Here is a 20,818-nt window from a genome sequence, read left to right as displayed (position 1 = left end):
AAATCCAATGGCGCTAAATTTAATAAGTAACTGAGAATTTCTCAGCTTGAAACTGGCTGCATCATAATCAACCATGTTTTAGTCCCTCTTTTATGCTGAAAAATATTTTATTCTTTATGTTACAGAAATAACTGCAAAAAGACTGTCATATTCTGATTCAATGAAATTTTTTTTTGTTTGTTTTATCAATCAAGGTGGCTCACAATTGTAATGTCCATCTACTGGGTTAAGCTCACTCAGAGATGACACCAATAATTAAAATAAGCTGCACACTTATGCTTCAACTGTAAATATTGGCACATTCAAATTCATCAATAGATGCAGCATCTGCTTCTGTATATGTTTCCCATTATTTTTAACCAGGTTTTCAACGAGAACCGGGTTATTAGAATGAGGTTGTCGTTGGGCGGGCGGGCGGACGGGCTGGCAGGCGTCAAACATTGGTTTCTGTTCAATAACTTTAGTTAGCATTGATAGATATTGATGAAACTTGATGTGTAGGTAGTTTATGGGAGAGCTAGCTTGGGATTGCTTTTGAGGGGGGTGGGTCTAAGGTCAAGGTCACTGTTACTAAAAAAAGAAAAATGGTTTCTGCCCAATAACTTTAGTTAGCATTGATAGATATTGACGAAACTTGGTGTGTAAGTTGCTTATGTGAAGAGCTAGCTTGGGATTGCTTTTGAGTGGGGAGGGGCTAAGGTCAAGGTCACTATTACTTAAAATAGAAAAATGGTCAAGGTCACTGTTACTTAAAATAAAAAAATGGTTTCTGCCCAATAACTTTAGTTAGCATTGACAGATATTGATGAAACTTGGTGTGGAGGTAGCTTATGTGAAGAGCTAGCTTGGGAATGCTTTTGAGGGGGGTGGGGCTAAGGTCAAGGTTGCCTGTTACTAAAAATAGAAAAATGGTTTCTGCCCAATAACTTTAGTTAGCATTGACAGATATTGATGAAACTTGGTGTGTAGGTAGCTTATGTGAAGAGCTAGCTTGGGAATGCTTTTGAGGGGGGTGGGGCTAAGGTCAAGGTTGCCTGTTACTAAAAATAGAAAAATGGTTTCTGCCCAATAACTTAAGTTAGCATTGATAGATATTGACGAAAGTTGGTGTGTAGGTAGCTTATGTGAAGAGCTAGCTTGAGATTGATATTGAGGGGGGAGAGGCTAAGGTCAAGGTCACTGTTACTTAAAAAAGAAAAATGGTTTCTGCCCAATAACTTTAGTAAGCATTGACCGATATTGATGAAACTTGGTGTGTAAGTTGCTTATGTGAAGAGCTAGCTTGGGATTGCTTTTGAGTGGGGAGGGGCTAAGGTCAAGGTCACTGTTACTTAAAATAGAAAAATGGTTTCTGCCCAATAACTTTAGTTAGCATTGACCGATATTGATGAAACTTGGTTGTAGGTAGCTTATGTACCGAGCTAGCTTTGGATTGCTTTTGAGGGGGGGTGGGGCTAAGGTCAAGGTTGCCTGTTACTAAAAATAGAAAAATGGTTTCTGCCCAATAACTTTAGTTAGCATTGATAGATATTGACGAAAGTTGGTGTGTAGGTAGCTTATGTGAAGAGCTAGCTTGGGATTGATATTGAGGGGGGAGGGGCTAAGGTCAAGGTCACTGTTACCTAAAAAAAGAAAAATGTTTTCTGCCCAATTACTTTAGTAAGCATTGACCGATATTGATGAGACTTGGTGTGTAAGTTGCTTATGTGAAGAGCTAGCTTGGGATTGCTTTTGAGTGGGGAGGGGCTAAGGTCAAGGTCACTGTAACTTAAAATAGAAAAATGGTTTCTGCCCAATAACTTTAATTAGCATTGACCGATATTGATGAAACTTGGTGTGTAGGTAGCTGTACAGAGCTAGCTTGGGATTGCTTTTGAGGAGGGTGGGGCTAAGGTCAAGGTTGCCTGTTACTAAAAATAGAAAAATAGTTTCTGCCCAATAACATAAGTTAGCATTGATAGATATTGATGAAACTTAGTGTGTAGGTAGCTTATGTGATGAGCTAGCTTGGAATTGCTTTTGAGTAGGGAGAGGCTAAGGTCAAGGTCACTATTACTAAAAATAGAAAAATGGTTTCTGCCCAATAACTTTAGTAAGCATTGATAGATATTGATGAAACTTAGAGCGAAGGTAGCTTATGTGAAGAGCTAGCTTGAGAGGTGGGGTCAAGGTCACTGTTCCTAAAAATAGAAAAATGTTTTTCTGCCCAACAACTTAGTTAGAATTGATGGATAGTGATGAATCTTAGTGTGAATATAGCTTATATGAAGCTGCAGATTGAACTTGCTTTTGAGGGTGGGGATTAGAAGGTCAAGGTACTTGATTTGTTGAGTGTAAGTTAAAAACTTAAGGTTTTTTTTTCAAAAAGCAGACAACTGATTTTTTGAGAATATTTTACAAGGTAAGTTAATTTTTCTGTTGATTTATAGAAAAACAAAACTTTCTTAATTTATTGGGTAACAAGTCATACAACAAATTAATTGGCTATAATTTCTGATTGCCCATAACAAAAACCTGGTTTCGTTGCATTGCGGCGCTTCTAGTTATACATGTATTGCAATTGTAAAGAATGTCAATTCTTCTTTGCCTAGGGACCATACTATGCTGCCATGTGCCAAGGTCTTATGGGTAAATTTATAACCTTGCAATAAACACTCATACCCTATCTAAAACAATTCAAGAAACAACTGTTTGACCATAAACTTGGAATAAACCCATTCAAACACTTGCAAACATAATAGTCTAATGTTCCTGCATGAGCTTTGTTGGTGGTAGAAGGTATTTTGAGTTTCATCAAGGTAATGTTTGTATCAAAAATGAGTTTCCATGGGAGGCCTGTCAACTCTGGCAAAAGCTTTTGTCAATCCACAAAGTGTATCCAGATGTATGAGCGTGATCACTTATAAATAGGGATGGCAACGAGTAGTAAAATTAATACTCGAGTACTCGGACAATCGTTCGATCGAGTACTCGGGTACTCGATTACTCGGAAAAATTGATTATGTGTTCGCCGACAAGATTGTGTATACATGTATCGTTAATGACGTATATTGTGGGTTGGTCGTATTATTGGTCATTTTCACCTTTAAAGTTAACTTTCATTACGTGTTTTAACAAAAAATGATATAAAAAGAAAACAAATGTTGTTTCAGGCTTTAATTTGTCTTATTCGTTTCATTTTATACCAGTTTGCACTGCAGAAATGAACAACAATCAGAATTACAATGAAAGAAAATTAATAGCATTCATAAAAATAGTGAATGAAATTCAATACGAAGTTCAGTTGTTCAGTTGTTTACTCTACATTTTTTTTTGTTTTAAATGATAGTTTTTCGTACTGTGCAATTCTTGTTCACACATCATTAATATTCATAATTCTTGATTTAAAATATCAACCAATCAATTGTGATAATCATTGCAAAAATAGTTAAAATACGCCCATTAAAAAAATCAATTCTCGATACTCTTTCGCTCGTTAGCGTCCATTGTTTGGTGAAAGGTCTCTAATTGGTATACAATAGAATTGTGTAGGTGAAAGTACCGCTATCAAAACTTCGCTAATTGACATAAGTGCTAATTTGAAATAGGGGTCCTTTGTTGACAGTTTGCAACTATCAACTAATTGACTGAGGTCAATTGTGTACACAGCGGGGATTAGAGGGACCGTAAATTGTCCTCTTGGCAACTAACCAGATCTGATATTTTGTCTGTAAATCGTGTATTTGGTGATTTTTATAGATTTTTTTTTCCGAGTACTCGAGTAGTGATTTGGTACTCGAGTACTCGGACGTTCGATCGAGTACTCGATTACTCGGGTACTCGTTGCCATCCCTACTTATAAATCATCTCATAAGCCTATCTTGAATCTGTAAAGGATCAAAAACTGTTCAAGAGATTAAAACATTTCAGATAATTGTCTGATATCAAATTTATTTTTATAAATTTGGCCACCTTTGACACTGGAGTGATGAAAAGAACACATGATTTACATATCCTGGGGAGGCGGGATGAAAGAAAACAGGATTTGACACTATCTGTGGCAATTGAACCAGCGTACAACACAAGGATGGCTCTGCTCCCAGCAGGCATGGCTTCTATTAAAGTTAGAGGTTTAAGATAAGAAATAATACATGTTCTCCATGTCTGAAAGCATTATTAAGAATGCCTCAGCCAGTTTTAGTTCAGTTGATTTAAATAATAGTTCAGATATTTCTATAACAACCTGGAAAACATTTCTGCTGGAAACTTCTTAGACCTAAATCTTAATAAACTCATATCTATCTGCAATTTCATTGTAATTACAATGACTATTGTAAATGAAGTCATAAACATAGTTTGAAGGTGTGTAAGGTTTATATTATGTGGTCATTATGTGGTTAATGAACAATATTATTGATAACTCAAATGGGTGTTGGTTAAGGCTAAAAAGTATTAAAATATTTTGAGATAAAATCAAATTGCAACCGCAGCATCAATATAACATAAGTACTTTTGTATTGCATTGAAATTGAATTGTATTTGTTTGATGTGAGAGATGTTTGAAAAGATTAACAAATGAAGTTGTCATGTTCTATTTGAAGGTAAATGTACAGAAGATTATATGGTTTAAAGCAAAGTAAAATAAAAAAAATTGGTGTTTCAAGCAATTAATGTTAATTGTTTTATATACATGTATTGTGCCAGTTAAGTGTTTCATTTGCCAGCATGGTTGTTCTGCTAATGTCATACTGACCTCTCTTACTACTTCATTATGATGCCTTGATATAAATGCTTTATAGACCGCATGAAATATATCATTTTAAAAGCTCTGACATTATGACCCACACAAATACACTTTGAACCCCATCTTTTTCAAGTGTTCAAAGGCAACCACTTCAGCATAAAAGACCTCCAGCCTGTTCCAGACCTCCTTTAGCCTGCTGGATGTTTCACCATTTGTCAGAAACAATTTGTCTCCCACCAGAGGGGGTTGGGAACCAATACTTGAGGGGGTGGATTAAGTTATCACTCTTCTTTAAGCTTAAAAACATCCAGCCTTCCCCAGACCTCAGTTAGCCTGCTAGATGATTCACACTTTGTCTAAAACAATTTGTCCCTACCGGAGGGGAATGGGAACCAATATGTTGAATTTTTTCCCTCTTAGAGTGTTTCAATTTCTATGATGATTTAGTGCCATTTTGTCATCATATTTCTAGAAAGGAAGTCTCTCAAAATGTTGTATGCCTCATTCAGGAGCAGTCCCTAAAAACAGAGGAGATACTTACAGTCAAACCTGTATCAAGTGGCCACCCTTTGGAAAAGGTCAAACTGGCTGCTTAAGACAGGTGGCCATTTAATCCAGGTTTGACTGTCAGTATCGCCACAGTAAAATTCCTTGGTAACACTTCCTGCACTACGGCCGTTTTCTAATAATTTTATACACTTGACACATATTTTAGAGTAAAACGCTTTCAATTTACCTTATTTTCAGCCTTGACAAATGCAAAGTGTTGTGGAATACATTTCCAACAGTGATATACGTAAGACTCCTGATTTGGCCAACATCAAGTTACTGCAAATCTCATGATTACTTGCTCAGTATGACTGTTTATAGCTGTCATGGAATGGCAGTGGATAATTTAAACAAAGTTATGTGACCATTTTACAGATGGATGGACTCATAATGTTTCTGCAAATAGCAGTCAAAATACTTTTATTTATGAGTCCATATGTATATTTGTTATAGCACCACAAGCAATTGTTATGGTGATTCTTTTGCGTCCTTATGTAATAGAAATCATCTATGATATCTTTATAAGCAAAAGTTTGGGAAATCATAACTTTCGTGAGTGATATGCTCTTATTATCACAACTTAGCATGATAGTTTATGTTATGCATTTTGATTGAAAAAGAGAAACAATGACTGGATGATCTCATTCTTCCAAGTAGCAGAAGAGATTTTTAATTTTCTTGTTTTTCCTGTTGCTATGCCAGTGATATCCAAAACATGATGAATGGTTTCTAATTAACAACCAATTTGCCTTTTTGTTTTTCCTGGAAAACTGACCCCTTCCTTCAACACTTGTTGGAATGTTTTGGCCAAATGTTCTTCAGCTTTTCCAACTCATTAAGACTATCTGATGGGAACACCAGAAATGTGATGCTATTGTTTTTCCAGGAAAGCTGACCACTTCATCCAACATCTGCCAATGTTTTGACCAAGTTTACTTACCTAATACCAACTCATTACAGCTTCCTGATGGGAACACCAGAATGAGTTGCTATTGTTTTTCTTTTGTTTTCATTTCAATCAGTCATCTGCAAATGAACCCTGAGATTTTTATAGCATCTGTCACTAAGAAGGTGGTAAAATTGATAACGTGGGATTTTGTTCTGCCTTTTAGCAGGTATGTGACATATTGTCATGGCAAGCAGCTGCCTTCAAATGAGTAATGAAATCACCATGATAGCAAAGTAATTGGCATATTTTTTGTATTTGAACCACATTCATTTCAAACCTTTTTTTCAAATTCTGACTTTTATCTAATGTGTTTTAAATACAACTGAAAAGAGATGAAAAATACAAAGTATCATTGGTTTTGGATTTCAGATCAGTGCACATCATCAAAACATTTGCTACTCATGTAATCTTATAACGTGTTGTAGATCAAACAAAACATTTTTTATGTTTAATTATGTTTACCATTATACCCCCCAACAAACAGAATTTAAGGGGGTATGTTGGAGTTGCCTTGTGGTCGGTAGGTTTGTCGGTCAGTCATTCAATCGGTCAGTTCTTTGCAGTTCCTCCTACTTGTTGGATTTTTAATAAACTTCATACAATAGTTCAGCACAATGAGAGGATGAGCAGTGTACAAGGACCATAACTATATTGCTGCTTATTACTGAGTTATTGCCCTTTGTCTCTTTTTCTTGTCCAGAGCATAACTTGAAAACTACTTGTTGGATTTTAATTCAACTTAATATAATGGTTATATAACCACAATGTGAGGAAGAACATTGTACAAAAACAATAACACTATATCAGCAAATAACTAAGTTATTTCCCTTTGTTTCTTTTATTATCTGGCAAATAATTAAAGAATTACTATTATAATTAAATATCAATTATAATAAAACTTTATACAATGGTAAAACACAATGAGAGGAAGTGCAGTGTAACAAGAACTTTAAATCTATTTCTGTTTTTTATAGAGTTATTGCCCTTTGTTACTTTTTTTTGTCTGGAGTTCAACTTGAAAACTACTGGATGGAATCAAATTTTACTTCATACACAGTACAATGTTAAAGCACAAATTTAGGAAGTGTAGTGTACAAGAACAATAACTCTTTTTCAGCTAATTACAGAGTGATTGACCTTTGTTACTTTATCTTGCCAGGAGCATAACTTAAAAACTACTCAATGGAATTTAATAAAACTTAATACAATGAGAGGAAGTGCAGTGTACAAAATCATAACTCTATTAAAGCTAAATACAGAGTTATTGCCCTTTTTACCATTTCTAGTCAAGAGAATATCTTGAAATCAACGGGATGTAATTAAATTAAACTTAATACAATGGTAAACCGCAATGAGTGGAAGCGCAGTGTACATTAACTATAACTCTATTTCAACTAATAACATAGTTATTGTCCTTTGTTAATTTTTCTTGTCTGAAGAAAAACTTGAAATTTACGGGATTGAATTTAATTAAACTTCATACAATGGTAAAGTACAACAAGAGGAAGTTATTAATCACATTTAGTGATATCTCTAGTTTATATTATGTTTACTGTTGATATAAGTTTTTTGGTAAAATAATTATCAACAACAAACCTATAAAGTTAAACATTGCAAGAATAAGTTAAATTCTAAGTGTATTACTGCAAATCTTGGACAATATCTCCTCACAGGTGCCAATTATTCATATCGATGCTTTATGCATCCACTCTATGAATTAATTGACATTATAAGTATCTTCCATGGCTGAGAGTGTAAGATAGGTTCATCCCGACCCGAGCTTAGGGTGTTTTGCCAAAACGAGGTTTACCAGGTTTCCGCAGAACACGCTGAGCGAGGGTTGGGAAGAACCAGCTGTCTTTCATGGGCGGCTATATGGTAGAATATAGTTTTTCGCTGGAACTCTTTTGTGCGTAGCGAAAATAAATGCGTATGGATATGCGATAATTTGTGGTTGTCATGGATATGCGCGCAGTGATTCAGATCAGGTTAATAGAGAAATAATTAATAAGGATTCTAAATATTGCCACAAGACAAAGTTTCCATGATGCTACAGACGACGGTCTTCAACAAGGGAGGTTACTGTGTGATGACAATATTCCATACAGGAACTTGTTTTATCTTTGCCCTTGGGCAAGATTATAAGTATCTTCCATGGCCAAGAGTGTAAGATAGGTTCATTCCGACCCGAGCGTAGGGTGTTTTGTGGAAATGAGGTTTACCGAGTTTCCGCAAAACACCCTGCACGAGGGTTGGGATGAACCTATCTTACACGAGCGGCTATGGAAGATGCTTTTTCTCCCACCTCAGTTAAACAAAATTAAGTAAAAATTTATTTTTCGCTGGAACTGTTTTGTGTTTAGTGAAAATAATTGCGTATGGATATGCGACAGCACTTGGTTGTCATGGATATTCGCGCAGTGATCCATTTAATGTTAATAGTCAAATCAGTCTTTTTAAATAGTTCGAAGGAGAATGAATCATTATTTCTTGAATGGTGCCTGAAAACTGTTTTATGGTGACAATTTTGAAGCGAGAAATAATTAATCAGCATTCTAAATATTAACATAAGACAAGATTTCCTTGATGCTACTGACGACAGTCTTCAGCAAGGGAGGTAATAACAATGTGGTGACCATTAAAAAGGAGTTCCATACGGGCATTTTATCTTCGCCCGTGGGCAAGATAAGAATATCTAGCATGGTTAAATTATTGGATCTACTTATCTGAGGTGGGAGAATATAAGTATCTTCCATGGCCGAGAGTGTAAGACAGTTTCATTCCGACCCGAGCGTAGGGTGTTTTGCGGAAACGAGGTTTACCGAGTTTCCGCAAAACACCCTGCGCGAGGGTCGGGATGAACCTATCTTACATGAGCGGTTATGGTAGATGCTTTTTCTCCCATCTCAGTTAAACAAAATTAAGTAAAAATGTATTTATTTGCTAGAACTCTTTTGTGCTTAGTGAAAATAATTACGTACGGATATGCGATAATATGTGGTTGTCATGGATATTCGCGCAGTGATTCAGAGTATGTAAATGGTCTGATCGGTCTTTAAATAGTTCTTAGAAGAGTGAAGCATTATTTCTTGAAAGGTGCGTGAAAACTGTTTTCTGGTGACATTTGAAGCGAGAAATAATTAACTAGCGTTCTAAATATTGTGACAAGACAAGGTTTCCATGATGCGCTACAGACGACAGTCTTCAACAAGGGAGGTAATTGCACTGTGGTGACCATTAAAAAGGAGTTCCATACGGGCATTTTATCTTCGCCCGTGGGCAAGATAAGAATTTCTAGCATGGTTAAATTAATGGATCTACTTATCTGAGGTGGGAGAAAAGAATATCTAGCATGGTCAAATTTTTGGATCTACTTATCTGAGATGGGAGAATTCTCTGTAACTGAACCAGCCTCATCAGCTTACTTTCTGTAATTAAACTCATTCTTTAATTCACTGAGACTTCAAAAAGATGATTTCAAAACTTTCATTGATCTCTGTAATTACATTATGCAAGCACCTGCATTTACAAAAATCAGCTTAATGCATTATGTGTATAATCTGTATTTCAGAATCCAAAATTCCTTTAATGTGCCCGATTGCCTTTGTTATTCTTATTTGTGGGATATGATATGCATTTGGATAAAATTTTGAGCTTGGTCAACCTCAATGATTATAATAATATAGCTCAGTTGTTATTAAGAGTGTTCTTTTCAAGCGGGAGTTTACAGGTTCAAACCCTTAGTAGGCTTAGTGTCATATTAAGCCTCCTTTTTATCTCAGGATGTCGAATCAGTCTGCTGTGCTGCTTCTTCAGCAGCAACCAACAGTGTATCCTGAAGATCTCAAGAATTGAGTAGACCAAAAAGTTATTTCTAATTGATGGAAATAATATGATATTAAGTCAGGCACACTACAGTTTATATGTTAGGTCCAGACATCATATAAGTTCGGGAAAAGTGTCACTCATTTGGAAAAACAGCATCTGAAATTTTGCCATTCTGAGCTAATTTCTATCAGTGTGTCAAATTTATTAACTTATATCAACAGTGTGTGTATACCATGTGATAAATTACGTCATATATGCTACATCAGAAGGCATTTTTTTGCTTAAATTGAAGACTTAAATAAAGATAACTTCTCTTTAACTACACCATTTTGAATAAAACAAAGGGCAGTCTACGACACTTAAAGAGCCCCACCTTCGTTTTATTACCGAAGTTTGATAAGGTAATGAGTTTCATCAAACACTTCGACAAACCTGTTTCCAAAATAATGTTTTGACAGTGCTCCGTCAGACGGTTTGTCAAAGTGTTTTAAGAAACTTAATAAATCTTAATCAAACGGGCGGGCTCTGTAAGCGGCGTAGACTGCGCTTTGTTTCATTTAAAATGGTAAAGAAATGGTGAAGTAATATGTGTTTAAAGTCTTTTTAAGAAGCAATATATTGACTTCTGACATAGCATTTAGGACGCAATTTATCACTGCAGGTATACACACACTGATAAAAAACTAATTGATTTCAGACTATTGATGTCTCTAGGTAAAGACTGACATATTTCTAATTAATTTATCACCCTTTGAAAAAGGGAGACAATTTTTAAAATTAAAGTTATGAAAGATAAAGAGGACTGAGTTGAAAGTGTTGGTTTGTTTGTTACAATAAATGCAGGCTCGGACCTTGATCAAAGGGCTTTAAACCCTGAGGTTTTCCTAATGGTTTTATATCCCCATTGCATGTCCTTGTCCCATTGCATTAGGAAGGTCTGATTGAATTACCATGTAAGATTTATATCAAACTCCATCAACAGCCTTTGAATGTATTCCTAATCAATCATCTGGCAACTGATCAGGGTTGAATCCATTCTTGTTCACCTGAGTTAGGTACCCTTCACCTGAATGATTTTATCACAATCGAACCTCTGATGAGTGAAAATGGGTTGAATCAGGTCTGTCAAAATTACTTAGGAAAATATTTATTTTTATAGAAATATTCAAAAAAACATTGTGCAATTAATAATAGGTCTTATTTTTACAAAAGACAAAGGATTAATATATATATACCTGCTTTTTGGTTATTAAAGTGTAGATTTTGATAGAATGTGCTGCTATTGGAGCTGTTGAAGTTGTCAGTCAACGGGTCAAAAATGGCAAAGTAATGTGCATAATGTTTGTAGTTTGAAAAGAAATAAGATTATAAAACACAGTGGATAATAAATAATTTGTTACATCCATAATAGAAATTTACATAATGGTGTTTTTTCTTAAAATACAAATAAAAACTGTGAGTGCGAAGTAAAGATGCAACTTTTACAGAGGTTTGAGTACAATTTTATTGTTCTGACTCTTGCCTTTTTGCCATGGCTGTCAAATTAACATGAGAAAAAATGTTTTTAGGTCTGAAAAGCCCATTACAGAAATTTGCTCAGCTCTTTATTTCTATTTTATAATCATAGAACCTGTGGCTCTTGACTTGAACATGTGGTGAAGAAATACCTTAATTTGTACCCAGAACTGAAAATAACACATTTATATGAAATAAAATATTAATTCTTATATGTTTTAAAGATTTAGTATGGTACTATTGTTCTTTTTGCCAATAAAAGAATCAGTTCAACAGATATATAACATTTTCAGTATCTCAAAATAATTTTAAAAGAAAATGAAGAAACTGTTAAGATATTATGACGATAAAATTGTTTTGGTCAAGAAAAGTGGGTCTAACACTATGGGTGTACTAGTCATGAGTTCCCAATGGCAAACATTTTTCATAATATTTCCTCAAATAATATGGATGTCCCCTGTGTCTTATTTTGGGATGTGTGAATGGCAAACAATGTTTGTATATTAGTTACAATTTCTACATCTTTTACTGCTGTTTTGGACCAACATTCAAAGTCAGTCCAGACTGGTAAATTGTCGGTTTCTTTGCTTGATTAATATTTCTGCCCTTTTCATTGGTCAAGATGCTGTCACCTGACATACTATAGAAAGTGATATAAACTGGCAAAAACAGCACTATATAATTAAATATAGCATGCATGTATTTAATATATAATGTTAATTACCTTGTGAAAACCAAAAGTAAATATCTTGGTATCACTTGTGGAATAAAACCTTTTATGATTTTTCTGTAAAATATATATTGCTATCTTGATAAACACTGAAACAAACAATAATCCTCTATGTAAACCCTTTAAAACATTTTTTATTATATTTCTAAGCATTCTCATTTCTGTTTTTACTTATAAATCTTTTTTGTGATCAATGAAATTCAACACTGTAGCTCATGGTCTAATTTTTGATGATAAAGATGCTGTAAAACTGACACTGAAATTGTAGTTTTATTGGTTTGATATCAACCATGTGATAATTTACCACTTGTTCAGTTGAAATATCTACTTCCATGTACATACATTTTCATCCTTTATCAAATAGATCGTAGTTTTTTTTCCGTAATTGCTGGATTGTTTTTAGCTCCACTGGCCGAAGGCCATGGAGCTTATGTCGTCACAGATTGTCCGTCGTGAGTGCGTGCGTGCGTGCGTAAACTTTTACTTTAAACGACATCTCCTCTGAAACTGATAAGCGGATTTTGACAAAACTTCACAGGAATGTTCCTTTGGTGGTCCTTTACCAAAATTGCTCAAATGGTTCCGGTCCATTGCACAATATGGCCGCCAGAGCTAAAAATAGCAAAATCTTTAAACGACATCTCCTCTGAAACGGTTCGGCAGATTTTGATGAAACTTAACAGTAATGTTCCTTGGGTGGTCCTTTATTAAAATTGCTCAAATGGTTCTGGTCCATTGCACAATATGGCCGCCACAGCTAAAAATAGCAAAATCTTTAAACGACATCTCCTCTGAAACGGATAGGCAGATTTTGATGAAACTTGACAGAATTGTTCCTTGGGTGGTCCTTAACCAAAATTGCTCAAATGGTTCCGGTCCGCTGCACAACATGGCTGCCAGGGCAAAAAAATAGAAAAACCTTTAAAGAACATCTTCTCAGAAACCGATGATCAGATTTTGATGAAACTTAACAGAAATGTTCCTTGGATGGTCCTTTATCAAATTTGCTTCAATGGTTTCGGTCCACTGCACAAGATGGCCCCCAGAGGTAAAAATAGAAAAACCTTTAAACGACTTCTCCTCAGAAACCGATGATCGTATTGCAATGAAACTTGACAGAAATGTTACTTGGGTAGTCCTTAACCAAAATAGCCCAAACAGTTCTGGTCTGCTGCACAACATGGCAGCCAGAGCTAAAAATAGGAAAAACCTTTACACCACTTCTCCTCAGAAACCGATGATCAGATTTTGATGAAACTTGACAGAAATGTTCCTTGGGTGGTCATTAACCAAAATTTGTTAAATGGTTCCAGTCCACTGCACACCATGGCTGCCAGAGCTAAAAAATAAAAAAAACTTTATACGACTTGTCGTCGAAACCGATGACCTTTTTTCGATAAAACTTGACAGAAATGTTTGTTTGGTGCTCCTTTACTCAAATTGCCCAAATCATTTCGGTCCACTGCACAACATGGCAGCCAGAGCTATTAAAGTAAAAAAATTTTTTAAATAACTTCTCCTCAAAAATTGATGATTGTATTTCTATGAAACTTGACGAAAATGTTCGTTAGGTGGTCTTTGCATGAACCTTTTGGCCAGTGGAGCACAGGCACTGATGTGCCTCTTGTTTAAATGCATTATGGGCGAGATTATATTTTCTCAACTGTAACAGCCTCTGTTTTAAGTAAGTGATTCACCTGATTAAGTCAATAATAGCTCATTGCTGATTTACCAAAATATAGGTTTAGCAGATTTGAAAAAAAAATGAAATCCCAGATGAAAACAAAATATTTTTTACCACTAGTTTAAGGATTTAAAATGTTTCCTTAAGCTGCAACCCTTTTTCCTAATTTCCGAAACTGTGATGTTTCAAATTTAAATATAAGACCACACCAAATTGATGTTTCTTACAGTTGCTCTTCGCTCGCTTCGGGTTTTATGAAAACTGGCAAAATTGAATTTTTATAAATTATTTTTCACTCGCTCGCTCCAATCCTTTTGGGTAAAAATCTGAAGAACCAACCATTAGCTTCAAAATCATGACATTTTAAAACATGAAATTAATATCAAAATAATTGTTGTGTGCTCTTTTCAGGGATCATTCAATATGTAACTTTTTTGTTGAGCCCACTTGCTAAGCTTGATGTTGTTGTCACAGTGGTGTTTTGGTGTAGTGTGTGTGTGTGACTCCATCTGTCCAGATTTGGCTTGTTCTGGTCTTGAACTTGGCCATGCATTGCATATTTTAAATAACTTGCCACATTAGTGTCCCCATAAGAAGACAGGAATTGTCCCATATAAGACCCATGTCAGTATGTGTCAAAGGTCAAGGTCAAACATGAAGGTCACTGATGGAATTGGTCGAAATTACTTGTTTTTGACCAGGGATTTGGGGATTTTGAAATAACTTGGCACAAGACTTAGGGTTCACCATGAAATATTGGTTCGTTGTGTACTGAGGATCCATGCATATCTGTAGGTCAAAGGTTAAGGTCACACTTTACAAAATTCTGTGTATTTTGGCCTATCTGGGCTGTTACTTGGCCATGCTTAAAAACTTAAATTGGCACAAGTGATCACCTTGTGAAGACCTGCAATGTACAAAACCCATGTCTGTAGGCCAAACGTTATAGGTTCATGCTTGCAGGTCTTTTGTAAAAATATCCTTCTTTTACATAATCTACCTTTATTTCAATTTTACTAAAAAATAGATAAAAGTAAAAAAATTGTCATATTTTATAATGATCTCAATGCATTTGCTGGTAATTTAATATGTCGATAAATCATTGGGACTCTATGAATACATATAAGTGAAGATACATCTCAAGATTTATAAGTGGCTAAAATAATTATGTAATATAATTATAAGTGCTTGCTTGTGATGTCCAAACTAGTTTGTTCTGCTTTAATACTACAAAGAATGAAGTATTCTTGTTTGAGGATGCTGATATATTGCTGATACCGGTACATTGTCAAGTACCTCACACACTTGTTTGGCAGATAGTTTAGGCTTCTGAACTTGATGTCTTTATTCACTTTGAAAATAAAATAACAATGTGGGTCCTTAAGTTCTTTTGGCTTTGACTCACTTATAATGAACCTCCCTTTATACTGTATTTCATTATATAACTCCGCCTCTTAGTGGATTTTATGTAAAATTTTATGTGTACAACACTTACATGCTAATTGCTTTTGAATGTCTACAATATTATATTATAAACATTTATTATCAGAAATAACAAAAATGTTTTAAAGAAAAGTTGCTTTCTCTTCAACTCAGACTATTAATTTGATCAAATTGGTGTGATGGAGTTTCATGAGAAGAAAATTATACACACAAAATTATCCTTGCACCTCATTAACATTTGTAAATGCCCAGCCCTTTCACCTATGGTGTATGTTTTACAGATTTCCAGGTCTCAGAGAATTCCACCATTGTCTGTATTTACAGGCAGTCCTGGCATTTTTATGAAGGAATATTTGTTTTATGCATTAGTTACACTATTATCTTTTGGGATTATCTATTTTACTTTTGAAATTTCATGGCAAAGTGCAGATATCTGGATATTGTGGCATTTAATGTATTTATGATTGAGATAAAGCTTGTTGTTGCTAGTCTGTTGTCTGCAGTTTTAAGAGTTTCTAGTCGGTTGGTTTCCATCGTTTGGATGGATTTCAAATTAACACTTTTTACATGCCATATAATACATATTTGAACAATCTGATTTTCAATCCTTGGCAACCTTCTTTTATAAATTTGGAAAATGACTAGTGGATGCCATATTCTGGACCAGACTAATCACTTCAAAATTAGCTTGTTTCTTTTTGCTTAGATTTTTGCAAACCACAAGTAATTTGTGTAGAAACTTTGTAGAAATTGACTTGTGTCAGTTGAACAATTTGTCTGTTAACAAGTCAGAGTTTACAACTGTCCATGTGTTGAAAACTTTCATTAAAGTCACAAACATCAAAGATGTTTGGTGCCAGTTTCTTATACTGTGGTCCATCAGTGAGGAATCTCAGACTGTCTCTGTTTAAAAGATACATGTAGTTGTTTATATTGCAATCAGATATTTGCTGAGGAAGTTAGGTAGTTGATCCCATGCAGATGATGTTTTGTTTTGTTAGACATTGGGAGGGTGTGAATGAGTATGGTACATTCTGTTTCATGGCCTTTTTGCTAACATTTTAGCAAAATATACAGAAGTGGATATTTTGTCTCATCAGAGTACCTTAAGAGGCAATCCATCATTCTAGTGCACCCAGAATGTCAGTGTAGCAATTTATTTTACTCGCAGTGCACCAACCTCCATAGTTCTGGTACCATCATTGTGCCAGTGCATCCATTATTTCTAGTGCACCCACCAGTTGTTCTAGTGCACCAGTTGTTCTAGTGCACCAGATGTTCTAGTGCATCAGTTGTTCTAGTGCACCAGATGTTCTAGTGCACCAGATGTTCTAGTGCACCAGTTGTTCTAGTGCACCAAATGTTCTAGTGCACCAGATGTTCTAGTGCACCAGTTGTTCTAGTGCATCAGTTGTTCTAGTGCACCAGTTGTTCCAGTGCACCAGATGTTCTAGTGCACCAGTTGTTCCAGTGCACCAGATGTTCTAGTGCACCAGTTGTTCTAGTGCACCAGATGTTCTAGTGCACCAGTTGTTCTAGTGCACCAGTTGTTCTAGTGCACCAGATGTTCTAGTGCACCAGTTGTTTTAGTGCACCAGATGTTCTAGTGCACCAGTTGTTCTAGTGCACCAGATGTTCTAGTGCACCAGTTGTTCTAGTGCACCAGTTGTTCTAGTGCACCAGTTGTTCCAGTGCACCAGATGTTCTAGTGCACCAGATGTTCCAGTGCACCAGATGTTCTAGTGCATCAGTTGTTCTAGTGCACCAGATGTTCTAGTGCATCAGTTGTTCCAGTGCACCAGATGTTCTAGTGCATCAGTTGTTCCAGTGCACCAGATGTTCTAGTGCACCAGTTGTTCCAGTGCACCAGATGTTCTAGTGCGCCAGTTGTTCCAGTGCGCCAGATGTTCTAGTGCGCCAGTTGTTCCAGTGCGCCAGATGTTCTAGTGCGCCAGTTGTTCCAGTGCGCCAGATGTTCTAGTGCACCAGTTGTTCTAGTGCGCCAGATGTTCTAGTGCACCAGATGTTCTAGTGCACCAGTTGTTCCAGTGCACCAGATGTTCTAGTGCACCAGTTGTTCCAGTGCACCAGTTGTTCTAGTGCACCAGATGTTCTAGTGCACCAGTTGTTCTAGTGCACCAGATGTTCTAGTGCACCAGTTGTTCTAGTGCACCAGTTGTTCTAGTGCACCAGTTGTTCCAGTGCACCAGATGTTTTAGTGCACCAGTTGTTCTAGTGCACCAGATGTTCTAGTGCACCAGATGTTCTAGTGCACCAGTTGTTCTAGTGCACCAGATGTTCTAGTGCACCAGATGATCTAGTGCACCAGTTGTTCCAGTGCACCAGATGTTCTAGTGCACCAGTTGTTCCAGTGCACCAGATGTTCTAGTGCACCAGTTGTTCTAGTGCACCAGATGTTCTAGTGCACCAATTGTTCTAGTGCATCAGTTGTTCCAGTGCACCAGTTGTTCTAGTGCACCAGATGTTCTAGTGCACTAATTGTTCCAGTGCATCAGTTGATCCAGTGTACCAGTTGTTCTAGTGCACTACTTGATCCAGTGTACCAGTTGTTCAAGTGCACCAGTTTTTCTAGTGTACAAGTTGTTCCAGTGCACCAGTGCACCATTTGTTCCAGTGTACAAGTTGTTCTGGTGTACCATTTGTTCCAGTACACCAGTTGTTTCCAGTTGTTCCAGTGCCCCAGTTGTTCCAGTGTACCACTTATTCCATTGTTCCAGTTGTTCTAGTACACCAGTTGTTCCAGTGCACCATTTGTTCCAGTGTACCAGTTGTTCTGGTGTACCATTTGTTCCAGTACACCAGTTGTTTCCAGTTGTTCCAGTGCACCAGTTGTTCTAGTGTACCACTTATTCCATTGTACCAGTTGTTCTAGTGCACCAGTTGTTCTATTGTGCCAGTTGTTTCAGTGTGTTGGTTCACTTTGATCTCCTTGTTTGTGTGCACTCAGGTTGCTTGCACATCTCATCTTCTATTAACCACTATTGTTCTAGTGTTCTCTACAAGTCGCTTTTTTAATTAATCTACCCATGTACTTGTGCACAAAGCTGTCCATACTAAATTTGATAGTGTTAAATATAGTCATGCTATTGCAAGTGCATGCACTTATTTATAGTTCTGAATGTCCACACAAATGCACCTACAAATAATGTTTAGCCTTCGGAAACCATTTCCAAATTCAAAACTTAATTATTTTCCTCTTTTAAGATGTGTATTTTAATACTTGTTTTAAAATATAAATAATACAATACACTTAACTAATTTGCATGAGAAATGGCTGCTAATACAAGACATGTTTCTCTGTTTGTATCAGAACATAAAGCTGTTAAGGTGTCTGAGTTTTATCTCAATACCACACACAGTTGGCTATAAAAATGTATTCCTCATTTTTAGTAAAATTCATGATGACTTTTATAGGCAAACTATCACATTTGTAAACTGCATTAAATGATGATTTTTATGAGATTTCTCTCTCTGCAGATTATGCTGCAATGTGCTGGCAAATCTAAATGAAGTTTTACATGTCTTGTCGGATGTGGGGAAACCTGAGGATACCTTAAAACATTATTGTTGTATGAGTGGGGTGTAGCTTAGGGGTGGAGTAAAGGGCAGTGTGTGTGTGGGGGGGTGGGGTGACATTCCAATGATTTGTTTATAATGGTACAGTGTATTACATTATATATCTTGATAAATATGAAAGTGACTTTACATTGATGACACCATGATGGTTACTTTTCAAACTTATACACAAAAAATCTTTGGTACAGTTAAATATTTAAAGCAATGACCATTATTTAAGTCATTCATTATTAATACTGATAATCCATTGAAATTATAAATAGAGAAGGGTTTTATTTTTGTTTCAGTTTAATGTTGTTATATATTTCGCTCAGTGGGCACCAAAAGCTATATTTCAGGAATGGCAAAGCCATGACTAAAATATTTTGTCCTTCCATGTTCATGAGGTGAAATGTCAATATTATGAACATTCACTGAAAGAAACCTTCTTTTGTTGTTATTATGTTAATTGTAGTTTATCAGAGAAATTGCGCCAAATGCTAATTAAACATAATTTATATTTGACATCTTTAAATTGAGCCCTAAGGGTGCTGTTATTTGATTTTGAAGTGAGAGTTCAGACTGAAATTTTAAAACAGTGTAATATATCAAATTGTTATTTCACTGTAAAGAAACAGTTCTTTGTTTGATGTGCATCATAAAACTCATCTTCTTTGTGCCTTGTTTTTGCTATAGGAACATGCTAAATTTCACACAATTTACTTTGCTCATGTAATACAATATCTCCAGCTGCAATTCATTATTATGACAGAATAATCCCTATTATCACATTTCTTTATAATTCTGTCTGTTAAATCTCATACAACATGCATTTAGAAGCAGTTGGTACTCATTATTATTATTTGCAAACATCCTATCATAGGATTAGCAAAGGAATTCCTGAATTTATCAAAAACTATCTCTAGAATATTGCATAACTTTTCATTAAGAAATAATCTTATCTTATTTGTTTATCAGAATAATTCAGGATTTATGTACTTAAAGATAATTATTTTGCACCTCCCATAGTTTTGTTTTGTTTTGAGTTACAGATCTAGATGTTTAGCCAGATGCTTTGAAATGGTTCCAAAAAGATGATTTTTGTGAGCTAATTTTAGATATGCTCAGTTTGCTGCTGTTTATAATGTTCTTCTACATTTAATTTTGCACAAGGGAAAGTTGCAATTATCTTTGTTGTCGATAGAAATGATAGGGTTTTTGTTTTATTCCCTTGAAAGTTTTCACAGAACTAGTGCAAAGAATATCTAAGAATGTTGATATCTTTTGGCTGCATGGTTCAAGGTGTTTTATCCCAACAAAAATAAAGGCAATTATGAATATGAGTCCCAGAAATTACAAGATAATATCAGTTATTTGGGGAATTTCAATTTTGAATTGCATGTCAGAAGAAGTCATAAATCTCTGTCATACCAATAATGTAAAGTTGCTATTTTCCGTTTTAATTAATTTTTGGAAGTAAACGATTCCAAAGGTGTTGAGATTGTAATTACTTGAATTCCATCTGCTTTTTTAAAACATCCTGTCTCCTAATTCTCTGGCAGTTGTAAAGTTTTCATCATGATCTATCTCATATTGTACTTAAAACCTTTGGAAGGTTGCAGGGTCACCATGACTACAATCATGCTACCCAGTAAATCACAAGTAACCATGGAAATGATGAGCGTGGTAGAGGGTGTTTCTGTTGGTATTTTAAGAGATCCAAAGTAGCAATAATTATTAATCTTTTCTCTCAGAACTGTAAACTGGTTGACTTTGAAGGTAAGCAGTTACCTATTGGCAATAGCAGTTTGAGGATTATAT

General features: G+C 35.6%; 1 protein-coding gene across 1 annotated transcript in view; it reads left to right on the top strand.

Annotated features, from left to right (window-relative positions):
- The window catches only part of LOC128227726 (extracellular matrix protein 3-like), an 83,511-nt gene that overhangs the window by 43,775 nt on the left and 18,918 nt on the right, over positions 1-20,818 (top strand). The window lies entirely within an intron of this gene.

The sequence above is a fragment of the Mya arenaria genome, chromosome 3 (assembly GCF_026914265.1).
Source record: "Mya arenaria isolate MELC-2E11 chromosome 3, ASM2691426v1".
NCBI classification, from domain to species: Eukaryota; Metazoa; Mollusca; class Bivalvia; order Myida; family Myidae; genus Mya; species Mya arenaria.
The sequence above is the reverse complement of the archived record's forward strand: the minus strand, read 5'-3'. Positions and strand labels throughout refer to the sequence as shown.